This window comes from Cnephaeus nilssonii (genome assembly GCF_951640355.1).
Source record: "Cnephaeus nilssonii genome assembly, chromosome: 14".
Classification (NCBI taxonomy): Eukaryota; Metazoa; Chordata; class Mammalia; order Chiroptera; family Vespertilionidae; genus Cnephaeus; species Cnephaeus nilssonii.
Window position 1 is genome coordinate 17,354,812 of NC_137085.1, and position 19,848 is coordinate 17,374,659.

Here is a 19,848-nt window from a genome sequence, read left to right on the forward strand (position 1 = left end):
AGCACTTACTGAAATACTAATTAAATGCTTTAATAATCCAACAACTACGTGAACATAATCCAAGGGGGATCATATTATTCCCATATAATTACTGTTTTATCAGAAACAAGTTAGTGCAAAAATGTCTTTGAACTCCAAAAGGTACACGAGCATTTCTCACTGTTATTACTTATAGCAATAATATGTATCTGCTGGAAATGCCTCAAAGAACAGAAGGATTTGGAATTTATTTTCATGATCACTATACCTTACACAATATTTACTCACTCAACAAATAATCTCTGAGCAGCTATGGAAATGTTCAGAAGAGTCACAAGGATAATTCAAAACAAAAAAATTGCTGCCCAGGCCCCGGACAAGTGGCTCGGTTGGTTGGAATGTCGTCCCATACACCAAAAATGTTGCAGGTTCAATTCCTGGTCAGGGCACATACCTAGGCTGTGAGTTTGATGCCTGGTCAGGGTCCATGCAGGAGGCAACCGATGGATGTTTCTCTCTCACATCGATGTTTCCCTCCCTTCTTCTCCCCTTTCTTCTTCTCTCTGAACATATTCTCGGTGAAGATTAAAAAAGAATCCCTAAAAGTCTAAAAGTCAGCAATATTTGTCTTTGGTAAGGTTTTTGCTATTGTGAAATTACATTTAAATACCAGAATGTGATATCTTCATGATGATCAACACTTGAAAACTAAATCATGAAACTTACAAATGGGTCCTGAACAGTTTGGGATGCTATGAGCACAAATTCAGACATCATAAAGAAACATCTAATTTGTGTTAAACCTCAAGTTAGTAAAGATAATAGCATAGATTAGTAAAAGGTACACGTTTTATAGAGCAAACAGAGAAACCACAAACTAAAATCAGCAAAGAATGATATATCTCCTGCTTTCTTTGGCTGTCCATATTTTATTCTAAGAGTCTTATGGTTTTAACTCTTACATGTTATTGATGTTGTTGATCCATTTTGAATTAATTTTCCTGTATATGGTATGAGGCAAGAGTCCAGCTTTATTCCTTTGTGTATAGAAATACAGTTATCCCATCTGTTGAAGAGACTCTTCTTTTCCCATTGAGTGAACTGGGCACCCTTGCCAAAAATCAATCAGCCATAGGTATATGGATATATTTCTGGACTATTGGTCTATATTTCTATCCTTATTACAATATCACACTGTTCTGATTACCACAGCTTTGTAGTAATTTCTGAAATCAGGAAGTGTGAGTTCTCCAACTTTGTTGTTTTTCAAAGTTGTTTTGGCTTCTCGGCACCTCTGGCAATGTCAAATGAATTTAAGGATCAGCTTCTTCATTTTTGTAAAAAATAGTCTGTTGAAATTTTGATAGGAATAGCTCTGGATGATACTGACATATTAACAATACTAAGTCTTCCTACCCATGAACCCGGGATGTATTTATTTAGGTTGTCTTGAATTTCTTTCAGCATGGTTTTATAATTTTCAGTGTACCAGTCTTTTGCCTCCTTGGTTAAATTTATTGCTAGTTATTTTATTCTTTTAGATGCTATTGTAAATGGAATTGCTTTCTCAATTTCATTTGCACATTGATCATTGCTTGTGTGTAGAAATACAACTGACTTTTGTACCTTGAAGTTTACTGAATTAGTTTATTAGCTCTAGTAGCTTTCTTGTAGATTCCTTGGGATTTTCTACACATGGGAGCATGTTACCTGTGAAAAGAAAGTTTTACTTTTTCCTATGAAGTCTAGTCACCTTGGCCTCCTCCGACTCCCAGCCCCACCTTCTCAACTCAGGGAGCCTGGCAGCCTCCACCTGGGTTCCCCCTTGCATTACAGCCTGGAAACCCTTTTCAGGTGGTAAACTGGGGCAATCATAGGGTTCATGTTACTTCTTTCTCACCTCTCAGAGATCACTGTACTTTCATTGCCTGATATCCAATGTCTTAAAAATCACTGTTTAATATATTTTTGTCTTATTCCTTGTTTCAGGTGTTGTGATGGTTAATTTTATTTGTCAACTTGACTGGGCCCCTGGGTACCCAGACATTTCATCAACATTATTCTGGGTGAGTCTATGAGGGTGTTTCTGGATAAGATTAATACTGGAATCAGTAGACTGAGCAGAGCAGACTGCCCTCACTAATGTGGCCTCATCCAATCAATTGAAGACCTTAAGAGAACAAAAAGGCTGAGTAAGAAGGAACTCCTCCTGCCCACCTGCTGAACTGAGTCATCAGTCTTCCTGCCTTCAGACGCACACTGAAACATCGGCTCCTCTTGGGTCTTGAGGCTGTTGGCTTTGACTAGAATTTACACCAGTGGCTCTCCTGGTTCGCAGGCCTTCAGACTCTGGAACTATATACATGGGCTCACCTAGGTCTCCAACTGATTGGCTGCAGAACTTGGGAGTTCTCAGCCTCCATACTGTGTGACCCAATTCCTTATAATAAATCTCTTTATATATATTTGTGTGTGTGTGTGTGTGTGTGTGTGTGTGTGTGTGTGTGTGTGCGTGTAGATGTAGATACACATACACATCCTATTGGTTCTGTTTCTCTAGAGAAACCCTAATCCAGGTGGAATGATAAATCAGTTCCCAGTTACTCCATAGTGACCAGAAATAGAAGTTTAATGTATTAAGACAATATTTTATTACAAGGCAAGTAATTACAACAACAGTCATGAATACTTCTTTTATTACTTTTCTACAAGATTTATACTTTTATCATAGCCATGAGGCAAGGCTCTTTGCACTATGTGAACAAAATGTAGGATACAGAAGGGGGAGGAGCCTGTTGAAAAGAATAGAAGACACAGACTAGGAAATGGGACTCCATATTTTACAAAAACATTTTCATACATTTGTCTCTCATTTCATATTCTGAACAACTTGTGAAGCTAAGCTGTTAGGTACTTTTCATTCCACTGCACAGATATTGGAACTGGTTCAGAGAAATTAAGTGACTTACCCAAGGCAAGATAACAATAAAGGCAGGACTTGAACTCAAAACTTTTGACTCAAAATTATTTGCTCTGATATACAATCCTAAAGTCAGGAAACACTTACTATGAAGACATGTGGCTGAAGTAAAGATACCTGAAATTTGGGATCAATCAGATCTGTATCAGAAATTCTCTCACTGACCTAGTCTTCGACCCACTGGGACCCAAGGATCAACTGATCCTTTCATGTTTTCACTATCCCAATGCCTCTTTCTTTCTTCTTTCTTTCTTTCTTTCTTTCTTTCTTTCTTTCTTTCTTTCTCTCCCATTTTAATGTCAGGAAATAGTACATGAACAATTTTTATATTCTGCCATTGACATATTTTGTAATCTTCCCTAATCTTCCCATTGACCTTAGCAAATAACTACACTTTTGGCTGCTAGTATTTTTATTGTTCCTCTTTGCCCTTCTTTCTGTCCCATGGGTAACAGTGTGCCCCAGCAATACAGGACATTTGTGCACAAAGCAGCTTTATGTCCGGAGAAATGAAACATTCCAAAGGCTTTTCTTACCAAGTCCAGACACAGAGTGACCCCCCTGGCATCTCATCTGCAGGCACATAGCTGGAGATGGTGGACAGATAACCTTCAATAGAAGCAAAACTCAGCCCTGGAATTCAGGCTGCATTCTGAGTTTAAGAATTAAACATTTAGAACATTTATGATATGTAAAATGAATCTTCTAAAGGCTGAGCCCACAATTTTTGGCCAATTAGGTGTGAGAGTAAAATACAAAGAGCACCTGTTGAAAGCAGTATTCTTAGGGGCAGAAAGAGAATATCGGGGACCAGCTATAATTCTAAGAAATATTAATCATGCTCTGTTAACCGTGACTGTTTTGTTCTGATTATAGAAGACACATTCTAACCTGGCTGGGAGTTGCACGCAGGTCCTGGGAGCTGGCCTGGAAATGAGGCCCATCCTCCTCATGGGGGGGGGGGGGGGCTGCCTATTATCATGGACAGATTAACAACCTTGTTCCTTGCTTCTTTCTTTATGCAGCTTAGATTTCATAGTATACCATTTAAAACAATCCCTTGTACACACTCGACTCACTCACCCCTTTCTTTCTTCAATATAACCTAGACTATTTTCACATTAAACTTAACACCATTATTAGTAAACTCAAGTGGGTCCTCAGAACTACCTATTGACCTCCCTACTCTAGTAGTTCTCAAACTTCTTCTACATTAGAACAACCCAGAAGGCTTGTTAAAAAACCAAATTGTTTGCCCTCGCCTCCAGAGTTTCTGATTCAGTAGATCTGGGATGAGGCCCCAACATTTGCATTTCTAACACATTCCCAGATGATATTGATGCTGTTGGTCTGGGGATCACAATTTGCTCGAATCCAATGACTGTCCATTGTCTTAATTGAACATCTCTTCAAATCCCCGATTCCTTCTGCTCCATCCTCACTCTCACTGAGGAAATAGAAGCAATCAGAAGATCATTTCCACAGGCTCCCAAAGTCATATCTACTTACTTCCTTTCTGACATCCCCTTCTTGGCCCTTCTGCCCCATCTGCAAAATCCTCCTTGTTCTTCCTCAAATGCATCAACACTGCACTCACTTCAGGAATTTTGCACTGGCTACTTAGAATGCTCTTCTCCCCAGACAGTTGCATGGTTGGCTCTTTCACTTCCTTCAGGTCTGGCTTAAGTGTCCTCTTATTAGAGAGGCCCTCCCAGACCACCCCACAAATCTCCTCAAGTGTGCCTGGCACGCCCTATCCCCCCACCTTGAATTACTTTTCTCCATGGCATTTATTACCACCTGATAGTTTACTTAGTTGTATGTCTGTTTATCATCTATGTTGAGACTATGAGTGGAAGTGAGATAGAGGCAGCCACATTTTCTGGGATTAAAGAGAGTTAGTGATTAAGAGAATAGACAACACTGTAATCCATTTATCTAAGAAATCTAGCTGTTGAAGAAAGAGAAATGTGAAGCAGGCTCAAGCAGAGGTTTCTCAGGATGTAAAGGAAAGGCTAAAGGAATAGAGGCCAGGACAGGTTTAAGGATGCTGAGAACTGAAAGGATGTATGGGAGACAAGATTACGTCAATATCTGGACATAATAGGTTCACACAGCACAGAACTTTTGCTTTTGTTTTCAAAACAGGTATCTACTAAGAGCTTATTATATGCAGGGCACTGTGGGAAACAGTTTATATCCACTGTCACATCTAATTTAGTGGATCTCCACAACAACCCTAGGAAGTAGGCATTGTCATCTAGGCCTTTCTGTACATAATCAGTGACCACCTACTGACAGATCTGTCCACTACAAAATAAAATACAGGCTTTTCCTCCCGGTTCCATCCTTCCTTTCTCCCTTGCCTTACCTATAACTGATCCTACAAGGCCTCCAACGTCAGGATTTCTTGCAATCAAATGTCAGATCTCAGGAGCAAATTTTTGTGAAAGGGACTGAACCACCTATTTACCTGCCCACACAGGTAATCAATTGCTTATGCTCGGAGCATCCAGAAGTCATCCTGACGCACAGCAACCAACTACTGCTGACTGACTCCACAGTGTTTCATACCGATTCGTCCCCAGTGGAAATCTTAAAGCTATTCCAAATATTTTTTCATCACACCTGCTACTCCACATCCTTTCTTCCCATTCTTCTTAGTTAACCCAATTTAACCCTCAGCCCCTCCACTTTTAGCAGAAAGTCTTCATTCACCAAAACCATAGAAGGTACCGAATAGAAAATATTTCAGTTCCCCATACCACCATTTTGAACTTTTATCTCATTCTCAGAAATGTTATTTTCCTCTATCCCATCACTATTTCTGCAAATGGTAATAATTGTAGGGCTTCCTTTATAACACCTGTATCCCCTTTTCTTGCCTTATCTTACTACAGTGACTGGGACCTCCAAAACAATGGTGATAACAGACATCCTTAACCTGCAGGCCTTCAGTGTTCTCCTCATTTGACGTACTTTCAGTGTTCCCCATTAAGAATGGGTCTGGCTTCTCACATTGCTTATTTTAAATGTCTCAGCGATGGAACATCCACAAGGAGTCAATCCCAAGCTCATCCCAAATTCCTTCTCTGTGAAAAAGTTTATCCATACACTATACTACACTATTCTGCTAATACAGAGAAGACCTTAGACATACCTACATTACTTTTTAAACCATATATTATCTTTCTAGGCATTTTAATCACAAGTCAGCTTTTGTTGAAATGCTTATTTTAGTGTCTTCTTTATCACCAAGTAATTTCCTTTCTATAATGACTATAAATGCAGGCTACTGCTCATTTTGTAAAAGTACAATATAGGTGAATGGCCTATGAAGGTGAAAGATTTTTAAACTGAACAATATGGTTTAATTCGTGGCCAGCAGGGCCAAATAATTTTATACAAATCTTACTAGAAAAAAAATTAGACAATCAGCTTTATGGTACAAACCAGCCAACAGAAAAATGATTTCAAAAACAATTCTCAAATGTTTAATAATGTATGTTTTTATGACATGACTTTCAGCTGTTGTTTCACCTTCCAGCTAGACTGAATCAGATTTTAACCACCCTTATGGCATTGTACGTATGCAGGGAGCAAATGCAATCTACTGGAGCAAAGCAGTGTGTGTAAAAGGGTTCAATTAAATGGTGAAATGTTTCTTGTAAATTAAAGTCGTATTAAATAATCATTTTCCATGCAAATTATCTTTCATGGGGTGTTCCAACAATGTGCTTCATCATATGTAGCTGCTTTAATACATGCTTATTTGTAATGCTTGACATAATAAATTCTCTCTCTCTATTCCTGTAGAAATGAGAATGAAAATTTAAACTTTTTAATTTTTCCTTGCTAGACTGACTTTGTAAATGTACCAGTAATGAGACACTATGTCTTCATAACCTATAGTGCAGAGAAGGATTTAACCAGCTGCACACTACTAATACAACAGTTTATATGAATTTCTGTTACAATACCATGTTATCCTCTCCTCATCAAAAAAGTAAATTTTCCCTGGAGGTCCATAAGCTCACTCACCTAAATCCTTACCTCACCTAAATCCTTACTTTTAAAGTTTCTAGTCTTAGAAGAATATCACATGCTAAAATGTAAATACACAAAATGGAGATTGTTAGCACAATGCATTGGGGATCCACATATTTCCTAAAATGTATACAAATCTGTATGTTGTCTGTGCAAATGTGCATTTTATGAGAATCCAAATTTTTTATCTGATTCTCTCAGGGGCCAGAAATCCACAAAAAAAGATTAAGAATTACCAAATAAAGACAAAAGATACAGTATCTCAGTCATACTTTCATCTTATAGGTACAGAAAATTTGATTGATGTCCCAGTCGATATAAATTTAGTTCTCTTGGTGCTAATACTGAACATGTATCACACAGAACAAAAATTCCTACTCAAAAAAATCAAACTAAAACATTCAATCATAGTCATTTCTTAAAATCTAAGAGAGATTCTGCACATCCTTCCTGAGCATTCCAGATTATGTGCATCTGATGTATCAACCTAAGTCCTGAAAAGAATAACTGTCAAAGGTGTTAAGGGGGAATCATGCTACTCCTTGGACCAGAGCCTGGTGTATCAGCACAGAGCTGGGAAAAACAGGCTAATTCAGTGTCACAATTTCATGTTTCATGAAGATTTCTGTAAACATAGTTTCCTTCCCTTCCACCCTCAAATGCTCCTAAACATCCTTAGCTTAACTATTAACTAAATCAGAAATACTAAACTGCATTTTTAAAAATGTTCTCTTTCCAGTCACTTTACTCTAATGGACGAGGAAAAGTCCAAGGGAGCTTCAGGTTCAATTAAATACCACAACTGCTACAACAGCCACATACCACTAAGCATGTAAGTGCCTGAGTCCTGTGAGGAACTTACTACCAAAATTGCCACACTTCTAGCTAATAAGCACAATCCCCAGGTTCTATTCAGAATTAATGTGCCCACAGACACCCTAAGTTACAGCCCAGGATTCTGCAAGGAAGGCAGAAACTTTCCTACAAAGCTAGTGTGGCAGAGATATGGCTGACCATATCTTCATTTAATCCAGCTATGTTTAAAACAAAAAAGCAGCAGCTTGAGCAAATATAACTTAGGAAGATTTAGTACTGAAGAAAACAAAATTATCATTGCAAAAAGATTTCAGATTTCTCTCAGTATAAAGTAACACAATCTTATGCAATCCCCAAATAGTCACAAATAGAAAACACATCAGGACACACTATGCATATAAAATTATCCTTAACAAAAATAAATACCACAAACAAAAAGGGATCTAATATTTTTTCACAAAATGTCATAGGATTCTGTAAGTTAAATTTCATTTTTTTCCATACTTCAATTTTTACCAAAAGCTTTCCCCAAAATTAAGTCACTTTCTAGAAAAAAAAATTTTTTTAAGTTAATTCTTAACTATATCCATTATTAGAGGCCCGGTGCACGAATTGTGCACGGGGTGTGGCGGGGGGAGTGTCCCCTCAGCCCGACCTGCACCCTCTCGCAATCCAGGACCTCTCGGGGGATGTCTGACTGCCGGTTTAGGACCGATCCCACTAAACTGGCAGTCAGACATCCTTCTCACAATCTGGGACCGCTGGCTCCTAACCGCTTGCCTGCCTGCCTTGCCTGCCTGATCGCCCCTAGCCCCCTCTGCCTCCGCGGCTTAGTCCAGAATGATGTCCGGAAGGCTGTTCGGCTGTCTGGTGTAATTAGCATATTACGCTTTTATTATTATAGATGTGAGTTCAGTGATCTTCAGCCTCTCTGAAGAGGGGATATTCAAATACTAGAATTTTGGTGGCACACTCCAGAGGACCAGATTACATTCTCACTCATCACTCTCTAGTTGATCCCCTTTCACCACTGTGTATCTGTTTAGAGTTCTTTACTGCCCTGACCTATATACTCACAGAGCAAAGCTCCTGCATGCTCTAATAAACAAGCCATCCTTCCCGGTTGGCTGAATGCCTTTCACCACTCATCCGCCCCATGGTTCATCATATGACCCACCAAGGCCATTCACCAAAGTCACAGTGCTTCTCCTATTGAAATAAAAATAAACATTATTTTCTCCAAAATTAGATAAAGATTTGATTCTATAAAGGGTGTATAATATTCATGCTACAACAGCACATGACTTAGAGCAGTGGTTCTCAACCTTTCTAATGCCGCGACCCTTTAATACAGTTCCTCATGTTGTGGTGACCCCCAACCATAAAATTATTTTCATTGCTGCTTCATAACTGTAATTTTGCTACTGCTAATGAATCGTAATGTAAATATCTGTGTTTTCCGATGGTCTGTTGGCCGCTAGCAGGGTCACCTAAGACCATCGGAAAACACAGATATTTACATTACGATTCATTAACAGTAGCAAAATTACAGTTATGAAGCAGCAACGAAAATAATTTTATGGCTGGGGGTAACCACAACATGAGGAACTGTATTAAAGGTTTGCGGTATTAGAAAGGTTGAGAACCATTGACTTAGAGCAAGATGATTAGCTTTAAAATGTTCTTAATAAATTACTATATGTTACCTATCAAGTCAAAGTAGACAGACATATACAGACTTTCAACAGTACATGTATTTGTTGAACTCAACTTTCTCTGGTATCTAGCGTTCAAATAACTTTCCCTTCTAGATAGTTAACCTTAACAATAATTTCTCTTATGTCCTCACTCTGCCCACATGAATTCATTTCATCTTCACAACCCTATGAAATTTATACAGTTATCCCCTGGTATCCACAGGAGACTGGGTCCAGGATGCACTACAGATACCAAAATCTGCAGATGCTCAAGTCCTTTTATTTTCTGTTCCCTCTGCTTCAAATGCTCTTCATTGAGCTACCTATACATCAAGCACTTCCATGTATTTTAAGTTCTTACCCAAAATTCATTTGCTTGGTAAGGCCTCTTTGCATATCTAAATTATCAAGCCTGCTTTTTCTTTTTTTAAAATCTCAGCACTTATCCCTTTCATGTTATTTTATGTATTTGTCTTGTTTAGTCTCCATCTCTTCTACTAAAATAAAAGTTCTATGAGGGTATATTTTTTTGTCTATTGTTTTCCCAGCAACTAGAAAAGTATTTAATGCATAGCAAATGCCCAATATATATTGGCTGGATGAATAATCTCTATAATCATTTTAAATGGCTATATCCTATTCCATCAGGTGCTTATATCAGGTTTATCTAATAATTCCCTGCCATGGGTATATTGGTTATTGCCAATCTTTCACTATTCCATATAATGCTCTAATGCAGGGTCAGATAGTAAATGCTTCCTGCTTTGCAAGGTTTCTGTAACAAAATCTGCCATTGTAGCACAAAAGAGCTACAAAGAATGGCTGTACCTAGATTTGGGTTGCAACAGGCTAGATTTAGCCTGTGGGCCCTGCTATCTGTTTTGTTGAATATTTTTGTGTACCTTTTTCTATCTTTTCAATTAGCAGAATTACTGGATAAATGGGTTTGACGATATTTATGGCTCTTGATAAATTCTGTCAAGTTGCTTGGGTTCATCCAGATACCAGAAAGGCTTCCTTTGGCAGATTTCCAAAAGTAGCTGAATTGTCACCTTTACTTTAATATTAAACTACATGAGGGGAACATTTTCTCCCAAAAGATTAAAATATTAAGTTTTGCCCAGGAGATAAACCTTAGTTATAAAGAAATTCATTAATGTAGAGTTCTTTGTCTTCTAAAAATAACAGATAAATGAAATGTATTATTGAACCAGAATTGCTATGGAAATGTTCACAACCTGAGTAATTTAGAAAAGAAGTAAACTCTCTGCAACAAATACACAGGATGGGCAAAAGTAGGTCTACACTCTCTTCCTTTCTCTTCCTCTCTGAAATCAATAAAAATATATTTTTTAAAAAAGTAGGGGAGAAACCAAGATGGCGGCATAGGTAAACACCTAAACTGCTGCCTCACACAACAATTTCAAAACTACAACTAAAAGACAGAACGGACACCATCCAGAACCACAGGAAAGCTGGCTGAGTGGAAATACTACAACTAGAAGGAAAGAGGAAAGCACATTGAGACTCAGAGGAGCTGCAAAAGGCTGAGGTATGGAGACGCACGCGCGGAGAGGACGGGCGGCTGAATGCACGGGCGGCTGAGTGCGCGGCTGGCTTTCTAAAGCGTGAGGGAGACAAAAGCTCCCGACTGCGCTGAACTCCAGTTCCGGGCGAGTTTCTGGGAACCCAGACTCACTCGGGGAGAAATTGGACTGTCTGGCAGCGGGCGAAACTCGAGGGCGGCTTTCTCTCAGAGGTGCTTGCAGCGATTACCAAGGGACACTGAGACCCAGGGGCCGCTTAGGGCAGGGCTGACAGGAAGCCAAGGCTGTCTGCTCTGCCCTGAGACTCCACCCTATCCAAGCTGAGGACAGAGGCTTTTGCAATTTTGCAAGTCTTCTCCCATAAGGGTGTCTCCAGCACATAAGTTCTCCCAGCGTAGACTCAGCTGATCCTCATAGCCAATTGGCCTGGAGGTCAATTCCTCCCAGTGATACCAACAACAATCAAGACTTAACTACAACAAGGCTGAGCACACAGTCCACAAAGGAGTGCACCAAGAGTGTCCACCTCAGGTAACTGGGGAGGCTGAGCCACTGTGCCCTATAGGACACCTACCACACAAAGCTAATCTACCAACTCAGGGAAGCAGCAAAAATGTGGAGACAAAGAAACAGATCACAAACGAAAGACATGGAGGAAAACAAACGACTGGATATAGAGTTCAAAACCACAGTTATAAGGTTTTTCAAGAATTTCCTAGAAAAGGCCGATAAATTTAGTGAGACCCTCGAGGATATGAAAAAGGACCAACTAGAAATTAAACATACACTGACTGAAATAAAAATATTATACAGAGACCTAACAGCAGACTAGAGGACCGCAAGAATCAAGTCAAAGATTTGAAATACAAAAAAGCAAAAAACACCCAACCGGAAAAGAAAAAAGAAAAAAGAATCCAAAAATTTGAAGATAGTGTAAGGAGCCTCTGGGACAACCTCAAGTGTACCAACATCCGAATTATGGGGGTGCCAGAAGAAGAGAGAAAGCAAGATACTGAAAACCTATTTGAAGAAATAATGACTGAAAACTTCCCCCACCTGGTGAAAGAAATAGACTTACAAGTCCAGGAAGCGCACAGAACCCCAAACAAAAGGAATCCAAAGAGGACCACACCAAGACACATCATAATTAAAATGCCAAGAGCAAAAGACAAAGAGAGAATACTAAAAGCAGCAAGAGAAAAACAGTTAGTTACCTACAAGGGAGCACCCATATGATTGTCAGCTGATTTCTCAACAGAAACTATGCAGGCCAGACAGGAGTGGCAAGAAATATTCAAAGTGATGAATAGCAAGAACCTACAACCAAGATTACTCTACCCAGCAAAGCTATCATTCAGAATTGAAGGTCAGATAAAGAGCTTCACAGATAAGAAAAAGCTAAAGGAGTTCATCACCACCAAACCAGTATTATATGAAATGCTGAAAGGTATTCTTTAAGAAGAGGAAGAAGAAAAAGGTAAAGATAAAAATTATGAACAAATACATGTCTATCAACAAGTGAATCTAAAAATCAAGTGAATAAAAAATCTGATGAACAGAATAAACTGGTGAATATAATAGTATCAGGGGCATAGAAAGGGAGTGGACTGACAATTCTTGGGGGGAAAGGGGTGCGGGAAGAGAGTGGACAAAAAGCGTACACCTATGGAGGAGGACAGTGGGGGGGAGGTAAGGGCAGAGGGTGGGGTGGGAACCGGGTAGAGGAGAGCTATGGGGGGAAAAAAGAGGAACAATCGTAATAATCTGAACAATAAAGATTTATTAAATTTAAAAAAAAGAAGAGAAACTCTCCCTCTACATATTACAACCAAAGCGTTCAAACAGAATACAAAAGGCAACTCACTGAGGACTCTGGAAAGTAAATACTCAATTGTAGGCAGATGGTGAGAAAAGTAAAAACTTGAAGCTCTTCTGAGAGCAGGCATTTTCTTGCTGCTCTGTTTACTGATGAACAGTCTTTTAGTTAAACTTTCCAGAAGTACTGAGTTCGCACTTTCAAATGTCTTTTCGGAAAAACCCTTTAAATGTAACAGCAAAGTGTAAATTTATTCTTGGATACTGGGTATTAAATGTTTGTTTGTTTGTTTTAAGGAGGAGGAAGTATTTCCGGAAGTTGAGAGCCAATAAAATAAACTTATAAGACAAAAAAAAAAAAAGTAGGTCTACAGTTGTTCATATGGAAAATAATACAATCATTAATAAATAATACAAGAATAAACTCTGCTTCGAGTACTCACAACTGTGAATCTACTTTTGCCCCACCCTCAATGTTGGATTATCACTATATTATGGAGTAGATAAACAAGAGAAGCTTTTAATAATCAAATTACTGCATCTCTTACCTTTTTTTTAACCTACACAGATATCTGTCCCCTTTGATCAACAGGAAAAAATAGTTTTCCAAGATAACAAAAAAAATCATGGTTAAGAATAAACAAGGGCTTCTCAGCAAGCAGGACAGTAGCCTTGAATAACGCAATGATAAAAAAAAAAAAAAAAAAGTTAAGTAGTAAATATTTACCAGGGAAAACTGAAGGGACAGAATATTTGCAATTAGAAAAGGAGAGCTAGTTTTGCAGGAAAGCAAGAGAGGATCCAAATAAGACATGTTCTATTCCTGAAATTAAAATTACTATAAAAAGGGTAAATAAGCAGTGTGTCTGGTGTAGCTCAATGGTTGAGCGTGGACCCATGAACCAGGTCACAGTTTGATTCCTGGTCAGGGCACAAGCCAGGGTTGTGGGATCGATTTCCCCAGTGGGGGGCATGCAGGAGGCAGCTGATTGATGATTCTCTCTTATCATTGATGTTTCTATTTCTCACTCCCTCCCTCTTTCTGAAATTAATAAAAACACGTATTTTTTTTTAAAAAAAGGGTAAATAATAAAAAACAATCCATTTACGCAAAGAAAAGTAAGGGAGACAACTTTGGATGTCTCTAGAATTCAAGAGAAAAAACATTTTTAAATACTGCAGCTAACAGAGTCGATGATTAATAAACAAGAAACATTTTCAGGTATCAAGTGAAAAGATATTTGCAATGGGTATTAATGGAATTCTCATTCACCTGGTTGTAGGTTCGATCTCCGTTCAAGGTGGGTATTGGAGGCAGCCAATCTATGTTTCTCTCATACTGATGTCTGTCTGTCTGTCTCTGTCTCCTTCCTCCCTCCCTCTCTGCATTCCTCTTTCTCTAAAATCAATAAAAACATTTTTTAAAAAGAAATTCTGACTCTTTGCAAGTTTTTTAAAAACAAACAGGTAATAATTACTAGCAACTGTACACATATTACTTCTTGCCCTGCATATGAAGTTACAGAGACCATAAATTTCAAGAGAAAAGTGACAGGGAAAGCTACTCTCTAAGAAAGACCTGCTCCTTGGTGCTGAGACAAAGTTGCCTGAACAAAGTAAAAGTGCTAGAGTAAAATGTGTAATTTTATGGTAAGACTTTTAATGTGTTTAAAAGTTTATTAAATGTTTTAATGTCTTCTTAAAGTTTTTTAAAGATACATTTCACACAAAGTTGCAGTTTATCTTTTGAGACATATATGATGATGTTTTTCTCTCAGTTCAAAAGGACCAATACTGATGTCCTAGACACCATCCCTTTGCTTCCTATATTATTTTAAGTGTGATATAAAGTGTTCCTGAAATACATCTTTGTCACTAGAGCCACTGGTATTACCAATATGAAAAAGGCAAAAAGCTTTCCAACTATTTAAAACTTTGCAAAACAAGCTTGAATACTGTTGCATAATTTGCCTTTCTCCAGTATTTTAAACTTTGTTGACACTGAATATAAGATAAAATTCAAAAATTTGCATTTTCAGTACTTTTGGATTCTTGACCTTTATTTGAATTTGAGACTAAGCGTTACCAAACAACAGAATTCACACTGTAACTAGCCAACCACAATCCTCATTATGGAATCTATGCAATGCACTTGTTACCTAGGAAACAGACCAGAGCACAGGCAGAGGGCAATTTCAGGATCGCAAAAGAATTCTCCCATCATGCTAGTAAATAAAGTCCATAAATCAACTAATCAAAAGCAAAGTAAAAAAGTATATGTAAGAGTTAAACCTGATGGAACTTTTTTAAAAGAAAAGAAAAAAAAAAAAGAAACCTGTGGGGTTTCTTCTCACAACTATGTAGATCTCTTAAGCAAATTTTATGAACAGGTTTCTTTACAAACACAAACTGTCAGAAAATAAACTGTTCAAAATAAATGGCTTCTCTCCAATCTTCAGCTTCTCTATTTTTGACAGTATTTAAGAGCAAAAGCTTCTTTAGAGCCAGCCTCATACATCTGGTAGCAGAATATTAATCCAAGAATAAATTCCCCATTTTCTACAAGCAGCAAGAATTTGCACTATTCTTAAACAATGCAGGACCATAAAGGCTGGAATAAGAGGTCACTGTCCACACCTCTCAGTCAGACCTGCTTCCCGACCAGGCTACAAAAAAACTGCATGAAAAATGACTTGAAAGTCATAAATCTATTTTAAAAAATAAAATTGTTACTTTTTAGTTTTCCATTTGATTATTACTAATAATACTAGTCATTTGAGGGTTCCAGTTAACATAAAGTGGCCATTTTGAGTTTCTTTTAAAGGTCTTACACGAGAATTAACAAACAGGAAAAGGCTAGACAAGTCTATGGATTTTTAAGCCTATCAAATTTAACTATGGGCAGCTTAGTGTTGTTTTAAAAGAAAAACTGGTAAATGTCAGTTTACACTCCTCAGCTACATTTAAAATTCAACTTTACTCAAATTTAAAATTTCTTGAAGCAGCACTGATTTGTCACGATATCAAAAGCAGTAGGAAAAAAAGTCAACCATGAAAAGTGAAAAATAATTCATGCCTTCCTAAACAACAACATACCAGAAGAAAATCAGTTGACAACATGTAACATTCTCTGGAATGCGTGTGATTACAGCAAAATATTATTGTTAAATTACACACAAATAAAAACATTAACATCTACAAATCATAACCTAAAAACAAAACAACAACAAAAAATAGCCAGCCACATAAAGATTCTACACTGCCAATCCCAGAAAACTATTAAGCACAACTACAACTTTGCCAAGCAATTCTCAACACAGGCCACACTCTCTTACTGTTTAGCTTACACAGTGACTCTTTGTTAAACCTTATTGCTAAGACTGACAGCCTTGTAAATAAATGCATAAACAAGCAATTCAATTTTGTTAGTTTATCCTTTTTAATACTTCTAAGAGCTGATGAAGAGTTTATATCTACGAGCTGAAAACTCTGGGAGTGTTTTATTTTTAAAAATATATTTTTTATTGATTTTTTACAGAGAGGAAGGGAGAAGGATATAGAGTTAGAAACATCAATGAGAAAGATCAGTTGCCTCCTGCACACCTCCTACTGGGGATGTGCCTGCAACCAAGGTACATGCCCTTGACTGGAATCGAACCTGGGTCCCTTCAGTATGCAGGCCGATGCTCTATCCACTGAGCCAAACCAGTTAGGGCTCTGGGAGTGTTTTAGATTTCTATTCCACCGTTCAGGACACACCTGAACAAATTTTAATACCTGTCCTCTTTGGGCCACCTTTAATGGAAAAGGAAGAAGAACCTTGCTCAAGGGCTCACCTGCAACTTTAACACTGAGCTCTGTGCCTTTGTGCAGACTTTAAATTCATTTTATCTAATCTAGACCGGAAGTCAGAACAGGAACTAATAAAATTTGATCAACTCACTGGCATGATTATTGTTAGATGTCGCCTCTTCTAGGTTTTAAGTGTACAAAAATATACACTCCAGGCATTTACAAAATTAGACATGCAATGATATTCATCTGTTAATGTAAGTAGGACAAGAATCTAGGGTAAATTTGTCTTCCAGAAAAAAGACAATATTTTAGGTAGACCTACCTGTCTCTTCTTTATAATGACAAAAATCAGCTTGCCTAATTAAATCTGCATTAAATTGTATATTGTTTTCTGATGAATTTCTACATCTTGATGAAAATTTAAATATTTTTCCACCATGATTTTCCTTCAAGTCTAGATAATGCTTTTTTTAAAAATTATTTTTTAAGAAAGCCTCCATTTTCTACATAAAATTGTACATATAACTGAGCGCCCTCAAACAGTTTTTATAATATGCTTGGTAAGTGTAAGATTCAAGATTGTCAATACGGATTCTCACACAATAGGCAAAAATAAGTAAAAGTCTTCAGAAGTGAGCAGCAGATTGCAGTTAATACAAAGCTATCACCTGCATTAAAAATCTGAATCTGTAAAAATTAATTTTCTGGGTGCTCATTCAACTTCATTTATTATTTGAGTATCCGAATACACAGCAACTGTTTATAAGACACATTGCCAGAAAAATAATACAAATCAGAAATATCACAGTAATTGTCAAAACACTGTATCCACTAAATACAGGCAAAAGTAGGTTTACAGTTGTGAATATGGGAAGCACAGTTAATAAAGCTATTGTAATAATCATGACCTGCATGTATTTTTCCATACCAACAGCTGCAAAAACCTACTTTTGCCCGCCCCTGTATATAACCCAACTGATGGGTTACCTTCAAAGAATACACACAGGGGAGGAGGAAGAAAGCAGTGGTAACATTCACGTTCTCCCCATATATTGTAAAACATCTCCTGTCTCCAATGAGAGAAAAATAAAGGTTTTAGCTTGGATGGAAAGACAGACATTTACTGCACTCTTAATTTAACCTCCACCATGGAAGCTGTCCCTACCTGACTCGCTCGTTAACTGTTCATTTACCAGGTCAAAGATTCTGTCATGCTAATCCCAAGGAGTCTGGGAAACAACAAAACTTTACCCCCAAACTTTAACATATTCATATATTTAAAAAAAGTAAAAATCACAGTCATGTTCATCTCTTATATATTGCCTTTAAGTCCCTATCTTAACAAGAGAGAAAGAAAGAAAGAAAGAAAGAAAGAAAGAAAGAAAGAAAGAAAGAAAGAAAGAAAGAGAGAAAAGCTAGCAAGCCACCCGAAAACCACAACCATTCTCTGATTTGGGTTTGTTTTGGTCAGCCCAACCTCCTCCTATCCAGGGAAATACATTTCGGGATGTATTTGATAACAAACACAAATCACTGCGCGCAGCCTCAGATGGGGGGGGGGGGGGGGCTTTCGGAGAAAGCTCTCCTCCGTTAGAAACAATAAATAAGGGAGCAGGCGACGCACGTTCCTCCACACGCGCCCCAAACGCACCTCGGCGCGCCTCCCGGGAGACACAGAAGTCGGGCAAAGCCCGGAACCACCTCTCTGCTCGGTCCACAACCATCTCACGACTTGGAAACTACGAGGGCAGATCTTCCCTTCCCGCCCTCCTTCCCCGCACACAGACCCAACGCCAGGGGTAGGCGAGCTAGACCCACGCAGCGCGCCCGCTGCCGCCGCGGCGACAGGAGATGCCGGGCGGCGGGCCGGTGCCCGGGAGGCGGACCCGAGCGGCAGCTGCCGCGCTCGCGCCCGGAGCGTCCTCGGCCGCCGGGGTCTCCGCCCCTCACGCCCCCCAGCCCGCCGCGGGCGCCGTCCAGCCGCCCGGTTCCCTGCCCGGACTCGCGACCTCCCCCCACCCCCAGAGGAGACAAAAGGAGGGTTCAGCCGGGTCACCGCGCGGCCGCCGAGGGTGGAGGCGGAGGAGACCCCAGGCGGCCGCCCCCTACACAAAGGGACGCCCGGCCCGGGTCGCCGCGCCGGCGCGCTCGTCCCCGCCCCACGCGCGGGCTCTCACCCACCTGCAGGTGTCTGTGCGTCTGTCCATAGGAACGCGGGCGGCAGGGGGGCCTGCGGGAGCCGGGCTGCCCGGGCGGGACGGGACGGAGGAGAGGGAGGGAGAGCGGCCGGAGGGCCGGGGAGCGCAGGCAAGTGGCGCGGGGAAGGCGCCGGGCGGGCGGCAGGCGAGCGCGGGGCGGGGTGCGGGGGCGCCAGCCTGGCTCCACCGACCAGCGCGCGCCGCTCCGTGCGCCCCGGGCTCCGCGCGCCAGGCTCGGAGCGCGGCGGGCGGGCGGGGGGCGGGGCGCGGGCGGGGCGGGGCCGGCGAGCGGGGCGGGGGCTCGGACCCCGGGCTCCAGCCGGCACCGGAAACGCGCCGTGGTCCGCGAGACCCACAGGAAGTGTGTAACGACACCTCCTACGACGCGCACGGAGCTCGCAGCTATCGCTGCCCCAGGGGTTGTGGCCCGACCTTCCTACTCCACACGCGCCCACGGTCTCGGTCTCCGCACCCCGGCTGGTGTGCAATCCACAATTCCTGGTATGCTCTGAGGTGGGCAGCACCCCCTCTGGCTTCACGCACGGGACCGCGGTCCCCCCTGCCTCTCCTTACAACTCCACCTAAACGCTAGGAGCAGACCTCGTTACAAGACTATACTCCGCGTGTGGCAGGTGTGTGGCACCTGTTTTAATGCACTAAATAGTAATCTTTACATCCAGACGTGTGTAAGAACACCTCTGACCAACAGACGTACAACCCACAGTCACCTATGCTCCGTGGAATTTCCTAATCGAACTGCAATACACGCATCCTTCCCATGGAAGGCGTGGGGCCGCTTAAAAACACCTAAAACGCACTGAGACCGGGGTACAATAACACCACGGATAGTGCTCCGCTCATGCTAACGTGTTACCGGGCACCCTCCACCCTTAGTTTACCCAGCACTTTCAGAGCATTTACGGTATGCCCAGGCTTTACATTAAGTGCTTACCGAATATTAATTTATTTAATCC

At 40.2% G+C, this 19,848-nt stretch overlaps 1 protein-coding gene across 2 annotated transcripts in view; it reads right to left on the bottom strand.

The window, feature by feature from the left end:
* The window catches only part of KIAA1958, a 100,400-nt gene extending 81,270 nt beyond the window's left edge, over positions 1-19,130 (bottom strand). For both annotated transcript variants that reach the window (XM_079789800.1, XM_079789801.1), the window contains exon 1: positions 18,858-19,130. The gene's annotated coding sequence lies outside the window, so the exon portion shown is untranslated. The remainder of the gene's footprint in view (positions 1-18,857) is intronic.
* Positions 19,131-19,848: the final 718 nt, after the last annotated feature.